General features: G+C 36.8%; 1 long non-coding RNA gene across 2 annotated transcripts in view; it reads left to right on the top strand.

Annotated features, from left to right (window-relative positions):
• Window positions 1-24,862, top strand: part of LOC139042296 (uncharacterized) — a 204,752-nt gene that overhangs the window by 150,077 nt on the left and 29,813 nt on the right. Inside the window, exons 3-4 of one of the 2 annotated variants that reach the window (XR_011498857.1) lie at window positions 15,860-16,048; window positions 20,176-20,320. This is a non-coding gene — a long non-coding RNA (uncharacterized lncRNA). Of the gene's footprint in view, window positions 1-15,854; window positions 16,049-20,175; window positions 20,321-24,862 lie in introns of both variants that reach the window. The other variant, XR_011498856.1, reaches the window with a different exon arrangement.

Here is a 24,862-nt window from a genome sequence, read left to right on the forward strand (position 1 = left end):
GAGGAAGACTTGAAAAAATTTAAACAATGATGCGAAGGGGCCTACGGAAAGAGAGTGAAAATATAGTGGAAGTCGTACATGGAATAGAAACTGAAATAACTGAGAAGGCAGGAGGAGGCAGGATCCAGAGTCAAGGAAAAAAAGTTAGCCATGCATTGCTTCTAATGAGCAATGGTGGAAGAGGGGAGAGGATGGTGTGGATTAAGCAAGGCTTTATGTTTCAGGACAGGACATCCAAAGGGGTTCCTTTCTGATACTCGTTTTCCCTAAGAAGTAGCAGGCAAGAAACCACAAAATTACTTGATTTGGCAGACTATCATATTACCCTTCACTTCTACATCTTCATCTAAAACATAGGGATATGAATATTTGTCTGATCTCCTCCTTTGAGATCCAATAAGTCTGCGTGTCATTATTCATTTATCACTTGACATTGAAGGTTACACGATGATATCGGACAGAAGATATCAGCCTAAGTATTTCAAAGTTTGAAATAGTATATCATTTCCTATATATGCATCCAATAATTGACTGTGACGTGAACTCTTCTCTCTTCTACCACCACCATCACCATTACCACCACCCCGAGATCACTCCCACCACCACTAAACACGTTTTAGCACTATTGTAAACCAATTCTAAGCACTTGATGTATATGGCTCTTAATCACCATAACTATCCTCAAAGGTGAGTAATATTAATATGCTCACTTCAAAGTTGACGAAACCAAAACAGAGAGTTCAAATAACTTGCCCAAGTTCACACAGTAAGTAAGAATTAGAGCCAGGATTCTATGCAGACAGTCTCACTGCAGATCCCTGATCTTGGCTGCTAAGCTGTACTAATGGTTCAGAACTTCAAATTCACTCAGCACTTGAATGAGTTACTTGAAACCTGAAGTTGATAAATGTCTTAGAAAGAAGCATCTGGAGAGGAGCAGCTCCTGTATGTTTTATATTGATGGCTGTTCCAGAAAGAGAGCCAGAATGATTCAAAACATACATACATGCATATTTTAAAATGTTTTCAAACACCTAGTGCTCTATGAATAAGTGATTATGAATATTTATCCCATATACTTTAAGTAGATAAAGAAAGTTAAGCTTAAAGAGCTTTAAGCTCTAGCTTAAAGAAAGATAAGCTTGTCTTTTCTTTTAAAACTACCTTATTCAACTTTTCAAGAGTGCTTTGAAATTGCACTTATAAGTTAGTAAATAATATTTCTCTCATTATTAACATTTCGAGCATACATACTTAGATCAGATTCCCTTTCAACCTTTACCTTTCAAGGTAAATTAATAATTTTGTGTACTCCAATATGGAAAATCACTTCATTCATTATAAAATTTTGAATTTACATCCCATTTAAATATTTCATACAGGGAATGCAAAACGCTAGTGCTACCTGGGTATTGTATACAATGAGTAATTTCTTTCTCTTTCCAAAGCTAGATCTACTTTGATTTTCAGTAACCGCAAAGACAAATCCAACTTTGACAAACCTGGAAGAATGTAAATTTTTGGATCTGATACACCTAAATTATCGAATATTTGTCATCATAAAGTTGGACTTATCTTCAGGATAAAAAACAAGACCTAATTTTGGCTTCATAAAGACGTGCTAGGGCTGGCCGAGTGGTGTGGTGGTTAAGTGTGCAAGCTGTGCTTCGGCAGCCCAGGATTCACAGGTTTGGATTTCAGGTGTGGACCTAGCACTGCTCATTAAGCCACGCTGTGGCAGCATCCCATCCCACATATAAAATAGAGGAAGACTGGCACAGATGCTGGCTCAGGGACAATCTTCCTCACCAAGAAAACAACAAAAAAAAGACATGCCACCTTTTTGATCTATGTACACACCTAGCAAACAAAAACAGGAGGAGTACATTCATCTAGCTGGGAGGCATCTGTGATATCTCTTTAAGCCAACAGGATCTGTGCCCCTGCCGTACAATGGAGTCACTATGTCTGTAGGCCCTGATAACCTTGAAAAATTATCCATACATTTTCCACATACCAGACTAATCATAGCCGAGGGGAAAACTGTGTTCCTGCTTTGGTGTTATCAGTCTGATAAGTTTAAATGGGAAAAATGCTTTTCACTTTTTTCCATAGTCATTGAAACTGATACTATAATCTAAATAGTAACCTTAACATCAGTGTGGCATTCCAGAGCTCCTATCTCATGTAGTTTTAATTTTCTCCTTTTTGGTGAAATGACCTTGGACTACTGCGCTAGAGCGCAAATGGCCAATTCAATATTTAGCTCAAAGGTTCTTTTCAATAAATTCTAATGTGATAAATATAAACCAGGAGAAAATGCATTTTACATATCATACGTCTTCTAAAAGTCACTAGAAGAGAATATATCAGTCTTGATACTGATTATGTCTATTGTCTCTTTTTAATTTATTTAATTTATTTTCACAGAAATGCCCCAGGTGAATACAGCTTTCTCCAGCTTGAGGTTTATATTTGGGGAAATCATTTAGAGAGCTCAAAGCTTCCAGCTTTGATAGATTTGTCACTGTAGCACCAAATGTCTTTTGCTGATACTTGCTTACAAATAGGGACTCAATGGGCCAACTGAAGAGAAGCAGAAGTTTACTGCAGGTTCTTATCCTAGCTTAAGCATGTTTGGTATTCAACTCCTGGTAATAATGTTTACAGTGAACAATGCATTATTGTTTACAGAGGGCTGCCACATCCATTTCTCTCTGCTATTGAACTGTGGCTGTAATTTCTGAATCATTCCAAAAGGTTTTCTACTTGAGGACGTGTGCACTATTACTCCTGGTAAAACTGCACATCTTTGGACATTGTTATTGCTTCTAGCTAAAATAATAGGGAGAGGAAATATGTTCAGGTCTAAGAGTTGAGGAAATATGTTTCATTTAACAAAGACCTCATCAGGAGGCTAGTGGAAATCAGTGATTGCTTCTTAGTGAAAGGCTCTTCCCTGGGTGGAGCTACTTGACCTTTGGAACGTGGAGGTATTTTTCATTCCTTGCTTTTTTCAAGGGAAGCAGCACCATTATTCCTTGTAGTTATGTGGGAGAAAAACTAATGGGAACTCTGCTTTCCTGCAATGAATCCACCATGTAGAACCTAGATAGGTTCAATATGTCAATCAATTTGTTTCATTCCTTTGTTGAGGACATTTCAAGGATTTCCCTTTGCCCTTAGAATAAAATTCAAATTTCTGCACATGACCCATAAGGCTGTCAATTTAATTCCAAACTTGCCTTCTTCCCCAACATCATCTTTACTGTTCTTCTGTGCCCTCTTACCCAGACATACCACGTTTGTTTCCATTGATCTATGTCACCTCAGGGCTTTCCGTTGCTTTTTCTATGAATGAAATTGTCCTCCTAGAAGTTGGAGAGCTGGTTTATTTCCATTGTTTACATTTTAGTTCAAATGCTGGTTCCTTAAACAGATCTTTACTCACCAAAATGGCCCCCTGCACAATCCCTTTTGTCTCTTCATACCTCTTTATCCTGTTTTATTTTCTTAACGGTATTTAATACTATAATAATTTGTAGGTATTTATTTGTCTAATGTCTCTCTTTCTTAAGCTCCAAAACGTGAGCTCCAGGAGAGTCGGGCCTATGTCTATCATATGCGTTGCTAATGTCTAAAACAAGATCTGTCCCCGGGGTAGGGACACAGAATTTTTTGTTAAAAAAATGCAGAAAAACTCCCGTTTCTTATAACTGCTTTTCTTAAGGACAAAAAAGGAAATCACTTAAATGATTCAAAGTAACTTCTCAAAATTAGAACTGTAAAGATTCATCCATCTTGTGGAAACTTTTTAGAGTTTCTTTTAGATATCAGTTTGTTGGCATCCCTAAATCCTTTAAAAATATTTCATGGATTACCTTTAATAATGTGATGTGTTTCTGCTGGAAAACTGGTTTGGACCATAGTTGCAAGTGTTGACTGATGACCACCTGCAGTGAACGGCTAGTTTGGCTTCCATTCAAGGAGCAGACAATAGAAGGAGCCAATTTAGCTTTCAAGATTCGGGTCATGGAGAAAAGGGGTTAGATGGAGAGCTGTCCTTACAACCCTCTGTGCCAAGACAAGATGGTGGGAAATGGAAGTAGGTTATAGGGCATTCAGTGGAAAAGCTCTCTTCTCAAGGCTCCGAGCACTGCCCAATTCTGCTGGCCAGGTGGATTTTCTCATGTTTGTTTTCAGTGGATATTGTAGAGTCTCTGCTCTTCTTGGAATGCTATCTGTATGAGTCTATATCTATTTAGACACAAAATAGAAAACAAGTCATAAATGCTTAGTTAATACAACATTTTAAAATGTGTGGGACTCATCTTTCCTCAGAGGTCTCAGAAAGATGATCCAATACCTGGCACAATTACTGGTCCTCATAAAGAAACAGAAAATAAATCAATGATAGCCCATTTCCACTTGATTATTGATCAGAATGTCTAGTTAAAAGAATAACAAATTAGAAAAAGACTAAAGGATAGAAGTGAGCTGGGCATTATGCATCTTCTACCGGCCAAAGGCAATTCATTATGCCCTCGGCTTCTGTGAAGCTTTATTCTATTGAAATCTCTGTCTCGCTATCCAGTTTCATCTCTTCTTTTTGCCACCTAAACGTGTGCACTCCTCAGGATTCAGTTACTGCCCCTGTTCGTTCCTCTTATATACTCTCCATCTCATTTCAGAGCCTTGTCAACTTTCATGGTTTCAAATAACCCCTTTGAGTAAAAATCTCACATCCTTATCTTCTTCCCTAATCTCTCTTCTGAATTCCAATTTTGCCTTCTATATATTCTTCTACATTTTGAAATTTATCATTTATTCTGAAAATCATCTGCCTGTTCTTATTACTTTATTTTTCTAACCTTAAACACAATATACTCATTTTTATGTGACATCAACTCTCTAAATTTGAGGCCATATGTATGTATATGTATATGAAGAGACTAACCTAATAATGGTCCTTGGGTCACCCCTTCCTATCCCTACCATCATGGCAGGGCTAATAACGCCTACTTTGCCAATTATTTATTAACCTACCTATTTATTTATATCACTTCTTAGCTCAGGAATTAGCAATGGCTCCATAACTTCCAGGATTAAATTAAAAAATAACATGATTTCTGTAAGTGTGTTAACTTGCAGAAACGGTTCAACAAGAAAATACCATTTTCATTTAAATTTATTATTTAAATGAAAATAAGAAATGTTCATTTTTAAAAATGATGTCAAACATTTTCAAGTTTTGTTAAACACCTATTATTCACACAAACAAATGGATGCAGTCACCCACCTACACTCATCTAAACAAATACCTCTTCGTTCTGCAAATTCGTTTAGCGTGGCTCTAGTTTGTCCGCAGGAAGTTCCTTCTTTCCTTCTCCCCTTCCTCTCTCCCTCTCTTTCTTGTTTCTTTCCTTTCTGCCCTTCTTTCCCTTTCTTCTCTCCTCTGTTTACATGCCTAAGAGGTTTGCTCAGGTCTCTGTTTACTTAACTACGCATGTTTGGTCATTTATTTCTTTAAGTGACATCTTTGTAAAGTTACCTGAATGTGGCTGATTTGGGGATTCAGACCTTGAATATTCTAATTTCAAGATTATTTGAAACGTTTTTTCTTCACTAAAATGTATCCTTTAAAAATATGAAAATATGAAAGTTGAAGCTTTCAAGGACACATTATAAACTATTTTTCTGTTTTCTCTTTTGATTGATTTGTGAATATCAATTAGGCACAGTTATAAGCAGTATTTAATGAATGATTTTTACTATAAAAGATATAAACCCATAAATCAGTCATAAATATTCCTGAATAACTGCAAAACATCACCTTTTAAGTGATGTTATTTCCATATTATTTCAATTTTATCTGGAGTTTCTTAGCTATTAGTTTACAGAGTATTTCTGGTTTGGAATATTTCTCTTCCAAAAATTCCTGGAATACATGAAAAATAGTATTTATCTTCTTGCTGGAATAATATTAATCTTGTTAACTCCTGTATTCCAATGTTAATTTAATGGTTGGCGAGCAAATTTGGCTAAGTTGCCTCTCAAGCTCTCAGACTCAGCCGTGGTGGTCTATCACAGAGCTTCAATGATTAAATAGACACCTGTCTATTCAATGATGCTGTGTTATCTGATGTCTTCTCATGAAACCCCCCAAAACTTCTGTTTCAGTTATCAATTATGTATCACATGTCTGTTTGAGCATCAATTGGTTCTTACATTTTTGGATTTCACAGTTCAGTAAAATTTCAAAACAAAAATTGGGATAACAACACAGGGTTATCTGATTTTTAATTTTTAAAGTTAGTATACTAAAAGTTAAATTAAACAAATTCCTCTCACCTCACACCACAAAGTCAATTATCTATCTTCTATCTTTTTTTTTTTTGCCGAGGAAGATTAGCCCTGAGCTAGCATCTGTTGCCAATCTTCCTCCTTTTTTTTTTTTTTGCTTGAGGAAGATTAGTCCTGAGCTAACACCTTTGCCAGCCTTCCTCCACTTTATATGTGGGTCGCTGCCACAGGACGACTGACAAATGGTGTATGTCTGCATCCAGGATCCGAACACATGAGCCCCAGCTGCCAAAGTGGAGCGTGCCATACCCAACCAGTACACCATGGGGCTGGCCCCTCTACCATCTATCTTTATTTGTCTAATTTTTCTATGAACTGGGAGACCATTGACATTTTTGGGAAGAGGAAAACCTGCTTGCTTTCTTTTACATCTGTAACTTTTTTTCTTTCTCACTAGCTGTCTCTTGTTGTTCTTTTTCTAGCAAACAATGTCTCACTTTCATTCTTCCAGAGGAAACTTTTTCTATCCAACCAGTTTGCAGACTTCCTCTCCACAGTGCCTCTCATAGTCACAGTTAAACAGATTTCATAGATAAACAGTCTTAATTGGAACTAATTTATCACTAAGTGAGAAAACATTGGTACTTCTGCAACATACAAAGTGGCTAACATTGGTGTAAAATAAGTCACAAAGAAATTTGATGGAATGCAATATTCTAGAAATATTTATTTCTCAGGGTTATGATGTAACTATCTACATATTCAAAATATACATCCAGAGGAATAAGAATGAAAGCTTGAGTCATTCCAATTTTCTTTAGCCCATGGTTAAAAAGACCAGTGTATCAAGATCCTGTGGGATTGTTATATATATATAGACTAGCAAATTCAGCTAGCCAAATACTGAGTAACTTCAGACTTTCTCCAGTTGCTCTGAGATAATCTACATGCTAGAGAAACATGGGTACTTTTCCTTCATTTATTCTTTTTTTTTTTGAGGAAGATTAGCCCTGAGCTAACATCCACCACCAATCCTCCTCTTTTTTGCTGAGGAAGACTGGCCCTGAGCTAACATCTGTGCCCATCTTCCTCTACTTTATGTGTGGGATGCCTATCACAGCATGGCTTGAGGAGGGGTGCCATGTCTGCACCCAGGATCCGAAACGGCGAACCCCAGACCAGCAAAACAGAACGTGTGCACTTCACCGCTGCACCACTGGGCTGGCCCCATTTATTCTATAGGATGGGGAAATCCAGAGTAAGTATGTTTTTCACCAAATGAAAAATATAAACTCAGTGGATTTTCTTTTCTGTCTTTATACCCCATTAGTTGTCTCTTAACAGAATGGTGCTAGAATGATCTAATCAAGTATTTACATATGCTTTGGTCTATCAAAAGAGCCTCAGACACTTCATTCAGTTTGATTCACATGGAAACATTTATCTGGGCATTCCTAAAGTATTTATTGCACACGTTTCTCCTTCAAACATGGTACAATAAGATGGAAATAAAATGGTAAATAAGACAGTCAAATAGCTATGTTGATATTGGTCAAGATTATATTTTAGAGAGGGAGAGATACAATAAACAAAAAGCAGGTAGAAGGAAATTCATGGAATAGTTGCTGCTTGTGGTGAGTTCTTTGAAGTAAATAATTGGATTGGTCTAATTTCTATTGCGTGGTCAAGGACAATCTCTTTGCAGTACTCCTGTGTAAACTGAGATCTAACAGACAAGAGGAAGCCAGACATGCTGCCTTCAGCCAGAAGAAACAGGAGGTACAGAGGTGCTGATGAGAGAAAGGGGTGGAAACTGACTGAAGGCCCATGTGACTTGAAATGATAAATCCAGAGGAGGATGGACAGAATTGAGGCTGGGGTCAGGGGCAGGAGGTAGGAGGGCTCATTGAGCAGGGCCTTTCAGGCCAGGGGAGAGTTTCCAGTGAAGATTTTGGCTCCTTTCAGTGGGTTTATGACTATAGAAGCTGCTTCCAGGGAATTAGGTCTATGAAATGCCTTTATGTTCACACACATGGAATGAATGTATAGCAGAGACTACTGAAGAAGTAAGAAGAGAAATTTCATGCAGTAGCAAAACCAGTTCAATACATTCTATCCCCAAGTATCACAAATGAGTCTTAAACGTGAGCTGTTTCCATGAGGTTAGTTTACAAGAGCCTGCAAACCACAGCTGAAACTCTGCTGAATGGGCAGGCACGACCTGGACATCTGAATCTCAGTTATGACGCCCTGATGGATTATTTAAAGAGTTCACACTGGTTTGTTTAACCAAAAAAAAAAATGTAAATTATTCTAGAGTTTTAGAATCGTAGTTTCTTAAAGGTGTTATTTAAAGAAAAAAAATCATAATGAACAGTGTTTGAACACAAGAACTTCTATGAGGGTAAGACAGGGTTCATTGGTTTCTTTTCCTACTTTCCTCCCTCCCTTCCCCCCTCCCTCCTTTTCTTCCTTCTTTCCTTCCTTTTTCTTTCTTTCCTTCCTCCCCTGCTTCATAAAATGTACTTGTTGGAGATTTTTACCCAATGCAAAAGCTTCAATATCTTAGTAGAATATCATCAAGCAGAAACGGGTGAAATATAGTTGTAGAACAAAATCTCTCTCTCTATTTGAAAATATAATAGGACTAAAATATAATAAATGTAGAATGGGAGGCTTTCTGCTTTTCTTTCTTCACTCCCCTCGCCGTCCTTGAACTGCAGTAGGACACACACATTGCCGTGACTCTGCTCCCTGGGCAGCGTTGTGGACATAATCGTGGTGTAGGTTTGGAGCTCTCAGAATAGCTGAGACTGGAGTTACCCAACTGGTGTTTATGTCCTACTGTCCAGGGGAGTGAGAAGTGTGTGGTTGATAGGTGTGTTTATGGATATTAAGGATGTTGTCAAGAATCTGGCTCCACTTAGCATCGTGGGCCACCAGACAGTGAACACTCTCATAGAATTTGGTTCTAAAATCACAATCATAAAAGAAAAGAACTCCTTTTGTTGTTTTGAATTCTAGGTTTGAGAACTTATTGGAAACTCCTTCTTTTTTTGGTGAGGAAGATTGGCCCTGAGCTAAGATCTGTTGCCAATCTTCAATTTTTGCTTCAGGAAGATTGTCCCTGAGCTAACATCTGTGCCAATTTTCCTCTCTTTTATATGTGGGAGACCGCCACAGCATGACTTGATGAGTGGCATGTAAGTCCATACTCAGGATCCAAACCTGTGAACCCTGGGCCGCCAAAGCAGAGTGCACGAACTTAACCACTCTGCCACCAGGCTGGCCGCTGGAAACACCTTTTAACTCTCAAAACCAATAACCTTGCTACGAAGCTAAAAGTATCAGAGACTAGTTTTCAAATAACTTTTCTCCTGATCCTGTTAAAAAAAAAACCCAGACTTTGAAAATATCCATGTTATTTTCCCCTCTTTTCTCTTTTTTCTGCCATTAGGTAATTTGAGGACATACACTTGATTCAAAATGTTTTTGCGTTTTACACCTACAATGTGACTGAACAAGAGATTAGCGATTTCATTTAAGTCAGATAGTTCCCCTGTGTTCAGGTGTAACTGGCAGGGGTGAAGGCTGTGCCATAATGAGGGGCATTAACATTTAAATTTAACAAGGTGAAGACTGTAGAGACGTTCTGTGCTCCAAATGACAAATCACTAACGACGGCTTGCTGATGAATTAAAATGGCAATAAAAATCAACCCAGGAAATTCACAAGAATTAGGACAAGAAACAGTGTGTTTCAGTGAAATAGACATTAGGAAATGAGGAAATTCAGGTGAGTATGGAAAAGCTGGAGTGCCTGGGCTCTTGTGTGACCAGGCTTCTCTCCCTCTCTTTCTCTCTCTCCCTCTCTTTCTCTCTCTCTCTCTCTCCCTCTCTTTCTCTCTTTCTCTCTCTCTCTCTCTCTCTCTCCCCTATTCTTGCCATCAGTACAGCTCTCACACAATCCATGTAACACAATGTTCTCTCAAATTTCTATGTTGTCCTTCAGGTAATGCCTACTTCCCTAATTCCAAAGTTCCACATTGCCTAATACAGCAGCTTTAGGAAATATATATTTGCTTTCTCCGTTACTTAAATGCCCACTCACTTTATCATAAACTATTTCCCCACATAAGCTGTTCTCTGCTGAGTATCGTCTCCTGCTAGCCAGCTCCTAAGGACTGCTGTGTATTACGTATTTTTTTAATTTACGATTATCTATAGTCATAACACTTTTCATGCTGCATTGTCCATCTCTGTCTAATCCTCTCTCTCTCTTTCTCCTGAATTAGTGCCTAAAGAGCAGGGTCACCTTTAGTGCGCTTACTGTTGTATACATAGTGTCCATCTAGTAAAGTGCCTGGCCTATAGAAGGTATGAATCAATATTTGTTTAATCAAACTTTTAGTGAAATAATTAAAGAAAATTCAGGAATTACAAAATAATGTAAAAAAAGAGAAAAATTTTGTAGTCTCATCATCCAGAAAATCTTACTTAAAAATCCTATGTTCAAGTCCATCTTTTCCATATGTATATAACTGATGTAGTTTATTTTCTTACCAATACTTTATTTTTTTTCCCAAGAAGCCTGACAGCCTCTCCTCTTGAAAATCTCATCTTTGGGGATGTAGTCCAATGATGATCTAATTTTCCTAAATTATCTATAGTTTGTTGATGCTTTCTTATTTCATTTTTCAAATGATTTATCTCACTCCAAAAGGTACTTTTTTAGTGAAATTTTCAAATGCACTTTCAAGATTGTTGAATATTATATTCTTTTAGATATAAACCATTTCATACATTTATTTTCCCTTTCTCTTCCTAGTGATCTTACCCAGACGTTTAGTTTAAAAATCTTTTCCTAACAAACAGTTGGTTATTTCCATATGCTTTGGGGATTTTTAAATTTTACATAATTATTATTAACTAAATAATTGAACTCTGAATGCTTCTGGATGAATTTCATTTATTATACATATCCTGATTTTGACTAATGAATTTTACTTGGAGTATGTACGTGTGCCATTTTTCTTTTTAGAAAAAAATTTCAATTTATTTAAACTAAAAAACCAAACCAAACAAAACAGTTTATACATTTCTCCCACCCCAACCTCTGCCTCTGGGGACCACCAACCTGTTCTCTGTCTCTATGAGCTTGGTTTTCTTTTTTCTTTTAGACTTTTTAAAAGATGTTTTTAGATTTAGACATAGATTTTTTTCAGATTTTAGATTTTTTTAGATATAAGGGAGATCATCTGGTATTTGTCTTCCTCTGTCTGACTTATTTCACTTGGCATAATGCCTTACTAATACATTTCTTATGATTTCTGTCTCATAGAGTTAATATTTATTTTTATTTAAGATTGCAAAAGATTTTTTTTCACATTGACATCACTTCTGTTTCTTGAGGTGTTTTACTTCTTCTTTTCCCCAAATAGATTTTTCTTATGTTATTATGTTATTTTCTTATGTTATCTATATTTATTTATTCATTTCACCTCTCTTACACACATACTCACACACACAGATTTTTGGGGTGAATTTCGTTTTCGATATTTTGCATTGATCAGTTTCTTCCTGTGTATTTTTTACCCAAGAGTTTTCTCTTGACGTCTTCTGTACTCTCCACAAATTATCAGGAAGAGAGTTTCAGTAACTTCTCTGTGTGGCTGTCCTGTTTGGACATTTACTTCTCGATGCTTTATTATAGAGACTGAGATAGCAGCTCAGATGCTGATGGCTTTCATATTTTGTTCAGCCCTTCAGCTGTCTGGGTGTGTGGGAGAGTGAGTTTCTTGGATTTGGGGTAGCTGGAGTTTTGGAACTTCATCTTTACTCCCTTCCTCTGTAATTCCTTTAAAATAATATACAGATTTCAGGATAACAGGACTTCTATGTACATGTAGAGGAATTACTTTTTGCATCTTTTCATTTTTTTCCCTCAAGGTGAGCCACCAGTTTACTGTGTTTTAAACCCATAATAGCTTCAGGCTTTCTGTTGTCATAACTTTTTAAAAAAATTACATTCATGGGGCCGGCCCTATGGTGCAGTAGTTAAGTGCGCATGTTCCACTTCAGCAGCCCGGGGTTCGCTGGTTCAGATCCCGCTTGTGGACATGGCACTGTGTGTGGACATGGCACCCGTCACCAAGCCATGCTGTGGCAGTCGTCCCACATATAAAGTAGAGGAAGATGGGCATGGATGTTAGCTCAGGGCCAGTCTTCCTCAGCAAAAAAGAGGAGGATTGGCGGTGGATGTTAGCTCAGGGCTAATCTTCCTAAAAAAAAAATTACATTAATGTTTTGTTGATTTTGTTATTTTTTTTCTTCCAAGACTCTTCTCTTAGGTGAGTATATTTCCCACATACTCTCATTATTTGCTTTGGCTAAAGGTAGGCTATCAAAAAAAAATTTTGACCTTTTCCTTTCCTGGCTTGACATGAAGAATATTTGTCCTCTGTGAAAAAGCCTTCTAAGTAAAAGCCTACATTCAGTTGCCGTGACAACGCATTTGGGAATATCCTGTATTTACTCATTCAGTTTACTCTAAGGTACAATTCTCCAGAATCAAGTTGCTCTGGAATTTTCTAGTAAAGGAAAAATGTCTTCAATTTTGATGAATCTCTTAGTTCTTATGCTGATAGTATATTTCTTACTCTTTTGCAATTTTTCCTTTGCATATTTTTTCAGATCATTTGAACAGTATTTTCTCCTAAAATATTAAGGCTATGGGTAAGTTTTCAAGTAATTGGAAATATTTCAGCTATCATATTTAGGATATTATTGACACAGAAATTTTAAAGTTTTATGTAGTCAGATCCAGTATATAAATTGAAATATTTGTTTCTGTGTTTATAAGCTAGACTGATTTGTGATTTTGTTTTATTTTTCTGTATTTCTAAGGTTTTAAGGACCAAAATTGTGCTAGCTTCATAAAGTGAATTAGGTAAAATTCCATCTTTTCATATGCTTTAGAATGATTTTTGTGGCAAGGAATTTTTGTTTTCTTTTGTGAGGAAGCTTGGCCCTGAGCTAACATCTGCGCCCATCTTCCTCTATTTTATATGTAAGATGCCCACCACAGCGTGGCTTGATAAGCAGTACATAGGTCCAAGCCCGGGATCCGAACTGGTGAACCCTGGGTCACCAAAGCAGGGTGCACCAACTTAACTGCTATGCCACTAGGCTGGCCCCTAAGTTATCTTTTTTTTAAATGCTTGAAAGAATATGAATGCACTCATAGAACAAGCAAATTTCCTCTCAACAAATTTGCATCTTAATTAACTCATGACCCACCACTTTGAAGTTTCAGAAGCTTCTCAAATCTAACATAATCAAAGTTGGATCCATTATATCTCCGTTCTACCCCAAACATTCTCTCTGTTTTTCACGCCTTTGAGTGAATTCATCAAGTTTTCATCAAATCTTTTAGAAACTCCAGTGTCCTGCTGACCCCTCCTTTTTCCTGAAACTGATCCATGTCCGCGCCCTGCCTGTTCTGTATCTCTTGATCTATCAATTCCGTTTCATCTTTTCTGTTATCATCTTTCTTTTAGGCCATCATCTTCTCATTCAACTTACCAACTGGTCTTCTTCCCTCTATTCTTGCCACCTTATGTCACATTTCCATAGTGTAGCATAATCTTTTAAACAAAAGTAGAGTTTTTCCCTAACCTATGTAAAACTTTTCTTTGGTTCCCCATTGCCCTTGGGATAAAGTTTACATTCTTTATCTATCTTGTGTGGACTTTCATGATTTTACAACTTCTTACCTTTCCAGCAGGCTATCTTACCACTCCCCACCTCATGCTCTAAACTCCAACCAGATGAAATATGCTATTTTTGAACATTTCATCCTTTTATGGCTGTAGATGATGGTCATATGTTTTCTCAGTCTGGAATGCAAAATTCAGTCATCCACGGACTACCAGCCACTCTCGCCTCATTATTTTTACTTTGCAAATATCTCTGATTTGATAATCAGGTCTTAGGTCAGAACCCTCCTTTTTCAAAAAGCCTTTTGTTTACAAATTTGGTTTGGATATCCTCTTACGGATACAATAAGTCATATACATTCACTTACCCACTTAACCCTACCATTTGTAATACCCTACCATTGTAATCTGTCTCATTTAGATTGAATATATAAAATACCATTGTGTTTTCTTACCCAGTGGAAATATATATGGAAATTTATTGCATAACCAATTTTGTAGCTTGATTTTATAATTTTATAATTGATGTTGCACATATTTCCATATCAAAGAAGGTACTTCTACAGGAGCATTTCCCAAAGTGTGTCCAAAAATACCAGTTCCATGAGGAATTCTCAGCAAATATTTGTCAGTTGTAGATATGAATAACAGCATCTTGAAAGTACCAAAAGATCGTGAAATACAGAAATTGTTTTAACATTTAAGTCAGAATTCTAAAAATATATTTTATGAGAGGGCCTTTGTCTCCTGAGTCAGAATACATTCTGAGGCATAGATTTTGGGAAATTGTGATTCAATAAGATGTCTCTTATCCAGACCTTATGTTGGTATTTGTTTCGTGTGATTATTTCCCCTTGAACAAGGAAAGGCCGGTAGACACCAAATGTTTGTTAACTGGTAGGGTACATAGATTCCCCTTGTTTCCAGTGCCTGTATCTGATTAGTTTCAGCATCTCTTTCTCGGATATGAAGCTGGCAGTTTGAAGATCTGTATAGTCCTGTGGTGCTGTCTGCTGTCTGGGGGCCAGTTTTCTAAAATTAATATTCTGAACTGAGGAGGCAGTTCCATTTCTGCTTCCTCTTAGACTTGCTGTGTATCAATTTATTTTTATATCGTTTTCAGCAATTTTAAGAGCTTCTCCTTGTATAAATTGCAAATTAAAAAGTGCAGCACCAAGATTTCTATATACATGTAACACTATGCATCTGTCTCCTATTGGTTCTGTTTCTCTGGAGAACCCAGACTAATACAATAAACCAATAAACCAAAGTTTATTTCAACTCTTTTATTTTCGTGTTACTTAACCCTACTTTTCTTTGCTTCTTGCCCTGTTTCATGCCTTATATTGCCATTATCTGGTGTTCTTTACTGCCTTTTCCACTCTACTCTCATAAAATTTGTGCCTTCCATTTATATTATTTTTTATTGCCCGTATATTTTAAAAATGCAAACTTAACATTAAATCTTAACAATGTGAATATCCACTCTGAATTTTCCACACACTTTAGGCGATTTAGAGTGCTATAACTCTTTCCTCCCATCTCTATGTTATTATAGTCAAATATTTTATTTTGCCCTTGATTTTATTTCATCAATTTATTTTTCTAATTATTTTTTATACTCAGTACTGATTTAGGTTTATCAACCTGTTTTTTTAATCTTATTTCTTTTCTTAATTTCTTTTTATATTTTACCTCATCTGTTTCAATCAAGGTCTCTTTATTTTATTATTTTTAACAAAGATCTATAGGTAATAAAGATTTTTGCCTTTGAGCATCTGAAAATAACTTTAGTTCACAGGATATTTTTCTTTTCTTTTTTTTGGTGAGGAAGATTAGACCTGAGGTAACATCTGTGCCAGTCTTCCTCTGCTTTGTATGAGGGATGCCTCCACAGCGTGGCTGACGAGTGGAGTAGGTCCACACCTGAGATCTGAACCTGTGAACCCCAGGCCGCTGAAGTGGAACACATGGAACTTTAACCAGTTGGCCATGAAGCCAAGCTCCTAGTTCACACTATCTTCGAAAGTGAGTTTTGAACTGGATTCTGGCACTTTGAAAATAGCATACCTATTGTTATTGGCAAAAACTCTCTTTAGAATCTGCTTGTTGTTTATTTTAAATCATTATTTATTTATCTCTGGTAGTTTTTGAGATTTTTGTCTTTCATTTTCTAATCTTATAGCTTCTATACTGTGGGCAACATGCAAATTTAGCCCCTACACCTTTGCATGGCACAAGCTTGTACACTAATCTTTCATAGGTGGCTCTTTGTCTTATGATTCCTTAAAATCTTCTAAATACTGTCATCTTTTAATTCAAACTATTCATATTCAATGTATGAAGAAGAAAATTTGTAACTGAGGAGAATATATCACAATTACTTTTTCCAAGATTATACCTCATATCGATATTATTACAATTGTGATTGGAAATCCAGATGTGTGCATCAGAGCTCTTTCCGCTCAACAAAACGACTTCACTGTTAAGTGATTTGCCTAGAGGCTTCTCAGGGAGTAATTCACCCGATAAGGTAAGTATCAGAAAGATTCAGTAACCATTTCTGGACAACGAGTCTAATCCAAAGCAATCAATGAGACATGAATTAAAACTTGTCCCATTGCAACTTATTCATTCAATGAACATTTATGGAACACACACTAAATACCAAGATTAGATAGAAATTGGGAATATGAATATGAATAAAATAAAAGGTCAAATAGTTGTCAGTCTTGTTAGCAGACAGCTGAATAAAAAAGTAACAATAAGTATTAGGCAGGTAATAAATGATATTAAATGAAAAAATTCAGGATAAGAAAAATTATATACAGCAGCCAACTTTTAAAACTTTTAAAACTTTCTTAATATTTTGATCTCAGGAATGCTTTATGTTTATAAAAATCATTGAGGATCCCAAATAACTTTTGTTTGTATGAATTCTCATATATGCTTCATTTGCTCTGTTGCAATATATTTTTTGGATTGGAAAATATGGAGAAAACCTGGCCTCACACAATACGTATTTGGAAATGAAATATTTAAGTAGTCTCTGAAGATAGTTGTTGATATTTTTGTTGATAATACAGTTGTCCCCCCTTATCCGTGGTTTCAGTTATTCATGGTCAACCATGATCTCAAAATATTAAATGAAAAATTCCAGAAATAAACAATTCATAGTTTTAAATCACGTGCCATTCTGAGCAGCCTGATGAAGTCTTGCTCTGTCCCACTCCACCTGGTGGGGATATAAATCATCCCCTCGTCTGGTAGCTCTACACTGTATGCACTACCCAGCAATTAGTCACTTAGTAGCCGTCTCGGTTATCAGATCGACTGTCCTGGTATCACAGTGCCTGTGTTCAAGTAACCCTTATTTTACTTAATAAAGGCCCCAAAGTGCAAGAGTAGTGATGCTAGCAATTTGGATATGTGAAAGAGAGGCCGTAAAGGGCTTCCTTTAAGTGAAAAGGTGGAAGTTCACTAATAGGGAGAAGAAAAAAAATCGGGTGCGGAGGTTCCTAAGATCTACGGTAACTTTTATTACACTATATTGTTATATCTGTTCTATTTTATTATTAATTATTGTTGTTAATCTCTTACTGTGCCTAATTTATACATTCAGCTTCATCATATGTATAGGAAAAAACGGTATGTATGGAGTTTGGTACATTAGCGGTTTCAGGCATCCACGGGAGGTCTTGGATCCTATGGGCCACAGACAAAGGGGGACTATTGTACTATTGTACTACTATACCGTTACATTAAAATCCGTTGTTCTATCTTTTACTTTGAGTGGCTCTTTTATCCATGCATGATTTTGGCAGATATTGGTTCACTAAGTTATGCACGTAGTCCAAATAACATATTTAGTTATACAGTATCAAAAATCAAATTTGTTAACATCACCACCGATCTCATCAGAGAAGTCTCTCACCACTCTGAAGCTATAAAGCTGACAGTGGTGGCAACATGTTTTCCAAAATTCTAATTTTCAAGGGAAAATTCGAATTTCATCATTGGCAACAAATATATCCATTATTTCCCCCGAAGTTGCAGTTTCACTTTGTTCATTTCTGAAACGAATCTCTGCCAGGTACTCAAGTCTGAATAAATATAGTTTTCTGTCAGTCATGGTGCTCCACGATTAAAGTAGTTGGTTCAGTAATAGTACGCGTGCTTTTCCTTGAGATAGCTATCTTACTTTGCCGTGCAGCAGAAGTATTTTGTGTAGGTTTCTCATTTCATCCACAGAATATTAAAAAATGTACTTAAGGGTTGAGATTTAATAAAATTAATAAAAATCACTGCTTCATCAAGGACCTTCTTGAGTAAAACGGCATTTGGTTTTTTTCCTCTGAGGGTGTGATTGTGAAGCATACCATGACTAGATGGATTGAAGCCACTGCCTGGATTCAGGTTAAGGAGACAGCAATTTTATCCACCCTTGCAAATGCACCATATTTGCAAATGTGAACATGCTGAAAAATAAAAATAAAATCTTAATATTATTATGAAGATAAGTTTGACCTCACAGACCCCCTGAGTCTTGACGACCTCCTTTGGTCCTCTTATGGGTCACACTTTGAGAACAACTGATACAATCTTTCTTTTTTCTTTTTGCCAGGAAGTTTCACCTTGGGCTAACAGCCATTGTCAATCCTCCTTTTGTTGGTGAGAAACAGTGGCCCTGAGCTAACACCTGTTGCCAACCTCCTCCTTTTTTTTCTCCCCAAAGCCCCAGTACATAGTTGTATATCCTTGTTTCAAGTCATTCTAGTTCTTCTGTGTGGGATGCCACCACAGCATGGCTTGATGAGTGGTGTGTAGGTCCTTGCCCAGGGTCCAAACCAGCAAACCCCAGGGCCCTGAAGCAGAGCACGTGAACTTAACCACTACACCAGTCACCCAACTGATACAATCTTAACTATGCTAAATGCTTAGAAAAAAAATATTTTTAAATATTATTTTCTCTAGGCAGTAAAATTATAGATGACATTTTGTCTATTAAAAATATTCATATATATTTTTCTAGTGTCCTACCGTGGGTTCATATTATTTTCATGAAGGAGAGTGTATCATACTTCGGATTCTTGTCTGTAAAATGATAGACTTCCAAACAGAAGGAGACAAAAGTTTAATAAAAGACATTTTTTTTTTCTAAATATGGAAGCTATGTGGGCATGTTTTGATTGAAAGTAAATTAATATGGAGGAGACTGAGTCTAAAGAAACAGGAGAAGAGGGTATCATTGACCAAAAAAAAAAAAGAAGGCCCAGATGGCACAAGTGGAAATGAGACCAAAGCATGTAGCCCATTTACATGGACACACCATGATTCAGGGGCATGGCAAGGCAGATGCTGCTCCTTACACTCTTTCAGATGTTCTGAGTGGAAGAAAATAGGCTGAATGTCCATCGAACATGTATGTCAAAGGGAGAACTGGGGTACTGAGCAGTCTGCCAATCAGAACAAACTACAAAGTGTGGGCTCTAGTACACAAGAAAAATGAGGACCCCTTGTTCAAAAACTATTAAGAATTTTGAGATGGCGACAGCAGATTGCAAGTGCGAGGTCCTTTGAGGACAGAATGCCGTGTAGCTGCAGAGACTTCATACTCAGGAACCTACACTACTTCTAATAACCTAAAAGTGTTTTAGAGCCAAAATTCTAAGGTGTAGTGTACCCTACTCCCCAGAAAAATTCAAGTATTTTCCCCCAGCAACATAAATAACAAATCTCCTAAAGCAACAGGCTATCTGCCAAATATGGGCTTTCAATATAGTTCAAAAATTAGAGCTTCACTTGTGAAAATGGAACTTTGGAGAATCACCTTCTGCCATGGGTACTCCTAAACTTAACATGATATGTTTTTAAGTTTGTCCATTCAATATTTTCTCAATTTCAATACTAAACCTTTGAAGTTTAGTATTGTTGGTTGTTTTGGCGTGTGTTTTGTCAAACCACTTTGTGTGAGTAAAACAAACAGAAAGATGAGTTTATTGGAGGTGTTTCAACCTGTAAGCCCAGAAACTCAAGGCCAAAGAGCAATGAGTTTGGAGTTGCTCACAGAATAAAAGATTTTTGGGGGTAAATGCAGAAGTTATTGGGCTTTTTCAGCTCATTCGTTGCTTCAGAATCTTCTTTATCTGGATCAGGGTAGCTGAGTCAGGGGAACAAGGAAGTTCAAAGATGGCGTCAAGGAAGTTCAAAGATGGCGTGAACAGACTTGGCATTCGGGGATCAGTTGGTGTTGTCTACTGATTTCTGAGAAGAGCTGTAAATTCCTGCAACTTATATTAGGTAAGGTTAAGTTTCATTTTTCTTTAATGCACTTGCATTGGCCAACTCCATTTTGGCCCCAACCCAAGTGACTCCATTTTAGTTTACAACGGTGACATTGGATATAGTGTCTTCAGATGTAAGCATTTGGTTGTGTAATGTCACTGAATAGCTAGAAACATAATTTATTAGTGAATAAGTTTAAAGATTTTCAGAAAATTAAAGCAGTAGTAAACAAAAAAGGGAAGCAAATATCATAAAATTTACATGAAATGGTATTTTAATCTATGTGCTATTTTTTCAACTTGGAAAAAATTATTTTGTGCTTTCTTTTTTCTTTTCTTTTTAAAAAATGTGTTTGGAGTCAAGTCATGTTGCCTTCTGTTGGCTGTTACAAAATTTCCTTATGTCTAAGGATAGAAAATCAATTCCATGAAATGTGATAAATGAAACAGTATTCTTGATGTTGATCTCATGACTTTTATTGTATGTAGTGAACCACTTTAATCTAATGGCAGGTATATCTTTTCTAGATACATTTTCTTTAATAAGGATTGTATAAATCTTTGTGAGGAGGATTGGCCCTGAGCTAACATCTTTTGCCAATCTTCCTCTGTTTTGTATATGGCATGTCACCACAGCATGGCTTGGTGAGCGGTGTGTAGGTCTATGCCCAGAATCTGAACCCGCTAACCCCGTGTCACCAAAGCAGAGTGTGCACACTTAACCACTACACCACTGGGCTGACCCCAATAGGGGTCTATATTTTGAATTCAATAAACACATCTATTCAATCCAAAGATTTATAATCTTATTAAGTCTACATTTTTTCAAGTTAATAATGCTTGTAAATGGACAACATACACATTTTTTGTTAAAAATAAATTTAAATAAATTTGAATATATCTAGAGGTTCCTTGAAATGACACATAATATAATGTGTAACTATTTTACAAGAGAAAACAGTGTGTCAGAGAGAAACCATGTTCCATCATTATTGAGATAGATATCTACATTTAAATTTTATTTCAATCAAACCAATCTGAGAAATCTGTATAATATTTTTCTAAGGTCTCTATGTAGAAGTGAATGATACATTTGTGAAACCGATTTTTGGTTTAACCAGAGCACATCTTCATTTGCTTCATCATGTGTGACTTTAACTATTTTTAATTACAATTCATAGGCTTAGGTTCATACAGTTTATATTATACTAAATCACTAATCAAGCATGGATTAATTTTTCTAAAACATTTGTTTCATTTTTAATTAATAAAGATGTAGAGTTTGTTATGTAACAGGGTCTTCTAAACCTTTCCTACATATTAACTCATTTAATTCTCATAACAACCTCAGTATGATGGTATTGCATAATCCTCATTTCACAAATGAAGCAAAAAGAGACTCAGAGACAGTGTCCACAGAAGCCGACAGTAACTACTCTGCTCCTGGAAGTCGAATAGTGGCTACCTTAGCACGCGATGAGGAGGGTATAAGAAGGAGGGTTTCTGGGCTGCTCAGACCATTCTTTTCTGGGTGTGAATGCTGGTTACCTAGGTTTGTTTAGTTTGGGAAAATATAATGAGCTATACATTTAAGGTAAATGTACTTTTCTTCTCTATATTAGCATATATATTATTACATATTATTCCTCAATAAAATGTTGTGGAAAAAAGAGGTCAAATGTCTTGCTCAAGGTCATGCAACTTACAAATGGCAGGCCAGGATCTGAATCTAGGCCTGCCTAGGCTCTTCACCACCATGACGGCAGGATCCTTTTTTGAGATAGTGATTTTTGTTTTGGTCTTTGAATTTTCTCCCCCTGGGCCTTTCCCATTCTTACATCTAAAAACAAGGCCTCTAGTGTTTCCTTGTCTCAGGGATCTTTGCATGCTTGAATCAAAATTTCAGGAAGACAACAGCTCTTCCTGTTTTTTTGCTTTTTTCTCTGTATGTAAAAGCTTAAGGACATTGAAAAATAAGTTATGTACAAGGGAGACAGGAGCGATTGTATTCGAGTGTAACAAAACAGTAGAGATGGTCCCAGATACCGATGAGGGATGAAGTCATTGGTTCCCATATATTTGAAGGACCTATTCCTCCTTTCAAAGCAGTGTTCACAGTTGGTGGCAAAACTTCACTGGGGATGGCAATTGATGAAACGTAAGTTGCTGAATCCATGGCCCTAATATTCACAGCCTTTATACAGATCGCTGTAGTAAGGGAGACAGAGCCAAGAGGCTTCCAGGAACCACTGTGGCCTTGGGTGATGAGGATGGCACCAGTGACATAAGTGGGTAGATATTAAATGCATTTCTTTCACTCTCTAGGCATCATTTAAACCTCTAGATTACTTGAATCAGTTGCACTGATTTTTTATCTTTAGTTTACTCAAAATCGTTGCTTTGAAAAAAATTAGGCTGTAAAAAATGTATAAGTGTAAATATTTCTGTATGCATATATGTATATATATATATGTCTAATCTAGTGAAGAGAAATACTTCATCTTAACCAAGACATTTTTTTCTTAGTTATTTTTCTAATACATATCCCATGGTTAGCATGAAAAAGGAAAACAATTGTAAATAAATGACCAAAGTACCTGGTTTTGAAGTTTTGAAATAGAAATTCCCATTCGTATACTTGTAATGAGTCTTTTACATTGACCCGCTTGTTTTGTCAGTTTTGTGAATGCAATGGAATTTCTGAGGCTGAGGATAGATATTTGCAATTTAAACTGGTTTTAAATTTAAAGGCGTTCTAAATTTCTGCCAATCTTGAGCATTTAGCATTTTAAAAACAGATCTCCTGATTTCAAGAACAGTACAGAATGCGTTTCAGCAACAGGCTGAATCATGCTACTGTGTAGTAAGGAAAAACAAAGAGAGAGAGAGAATGGCAATTCTCCCAGGCTGCTCCTGGTTACTAGGCTATCACTGGGGAAAGCAGGATGCAGGAAACTGTATTAAAAGGAGATTGTCATTCACACATACTGCAAATATCGTGACACTCCCGGGCTTTCACCAAGTCTGTGCACTCGGCATCAGAGTCAGGGTAATAGTTGCTTTTTGTCAACTGAAGCCAGCAGTAGCGGCTTCTGGCTGAGTTGAGAATTAATTATTTATCTAGTCCAGGGCCAGAGTCACTTGTGGTATATTCTCATTTTGGCCCAGAGGCATAAAATCACAAAAGCAGCAAACACAGTGTAGAAAGTGGTAGAAAGGCTCAAGATGGCTCTTGGGAGAATCACAGCAAACTGTATACAGTTGATTGTTGACTGGTCTTGAATTTTAAACTCTCTAGGTGCCAGACGACTGTTAACACTTTGTAATTTTGGCCATGAGAGGGAATTTTGTTGGTCTGCTTCGAGGAGCCAAAGTCTATCAGTGAGTCAGACAGTTATTGTCTATAACAGACAACAACTGTGATTGGATTGTCTCCCATGTTTCCTTCTCTGTGCCCACATGCCTCTGGAGCAATCACTATCTCCTCCTGCCGAGCCTCTGTCTCCTTTTCCTTCCTGTACATCCCTGAGGTTATGAAGCCTGCAATACAAGAATTTAAAATATCTTCCTCTTCCACAGGAAGCCCCCGGGACTCACATTCGCTAGCAGAGTGTTAGGTCTTGATGACTGCCTCTTCTTCCTATGTAAATTCAAAATACATGAGCAGCACCATGCCGGATATGGAACTTTTATTAATTTTTTCCCTAGAAAATAAACTTTATAGCTTTTGTATATAGGAAAATACATTTTACAGATGAATTTTTCATTTGGGCAGGTTTACTATTTTGAGTATCGTGTAGAAGATGAAAATAGTTCAGGAAATTTTTTATGAGGTGTAGCCCTAGGTGCTAGAGTGGAAACCAAGATAAGTCATATGACATAATAGTAGAGGGGATTCGAAGACAACAAAATGACTTAGTATTACTATTTAAAGGGAGAATAAGGGCAACATTGAGTGAGCTATTTTATCTTCATTCTGTCCCACTACTTCACTGAACCTATTTTCACTGTGGTCAACTCCGAGTTTCTAGGAATCAGATCTAATGGATTCTTTTTTTCCCCTTTTTCTTCTACTTACTCTCCTAGAGTAACAGACGACATGGACATTCTTTATCTTGAAATTCTTTTCTCTTTTGCTTCCCATTCCCTTGATTTCTTTTGGTTCTCTTCTTATTCTCTGACTTATCCCTCCTACATCTCTTCATAGAATATTTATCTCCACCCATGTCTTAAATGATTCTATTTCCAAGGATTGAGGCCTAGGCCTTCTTTTCCTTCTATTTTATTGCTTTACTCAGGCACTCTTGTTCATGTCCATTCTTGCATCTCAGTCTATAACGATGAACCCAAATTTATATTTATTTTTTTTAGACTGCTTTTTGCTGAAGAAGATTGGCAGCTAACACCTTTTGTCAATCTTCCTCTTTTTTTTTTCCTCCCCAAAGCCCCCGTACATAGTTGTATATCCTAGTTGTAGGTCATTCCAGATCTTCTATGTGGCATGCCACCACAGCATGGCTTGATGAGTAGTGCGTGGGTCTGTGCCCAGGACCCTAAC

The sequence above is a fragment of the Equus asinus genome, chromosome 27, assembly GCF_041296235.1.
Source record: "Equus asinus isolate D_3611 breed Donkey chromosome 27, EquAss-T2T_v2, whole genome shotgun sequence".
Classification (NCBI taxonomy): domain Eukaryota; kingdom Metazoa; phylum Chordata; class Mammalia; order Perissodactyla; family Equidae; genus Equus; species Equus asinus.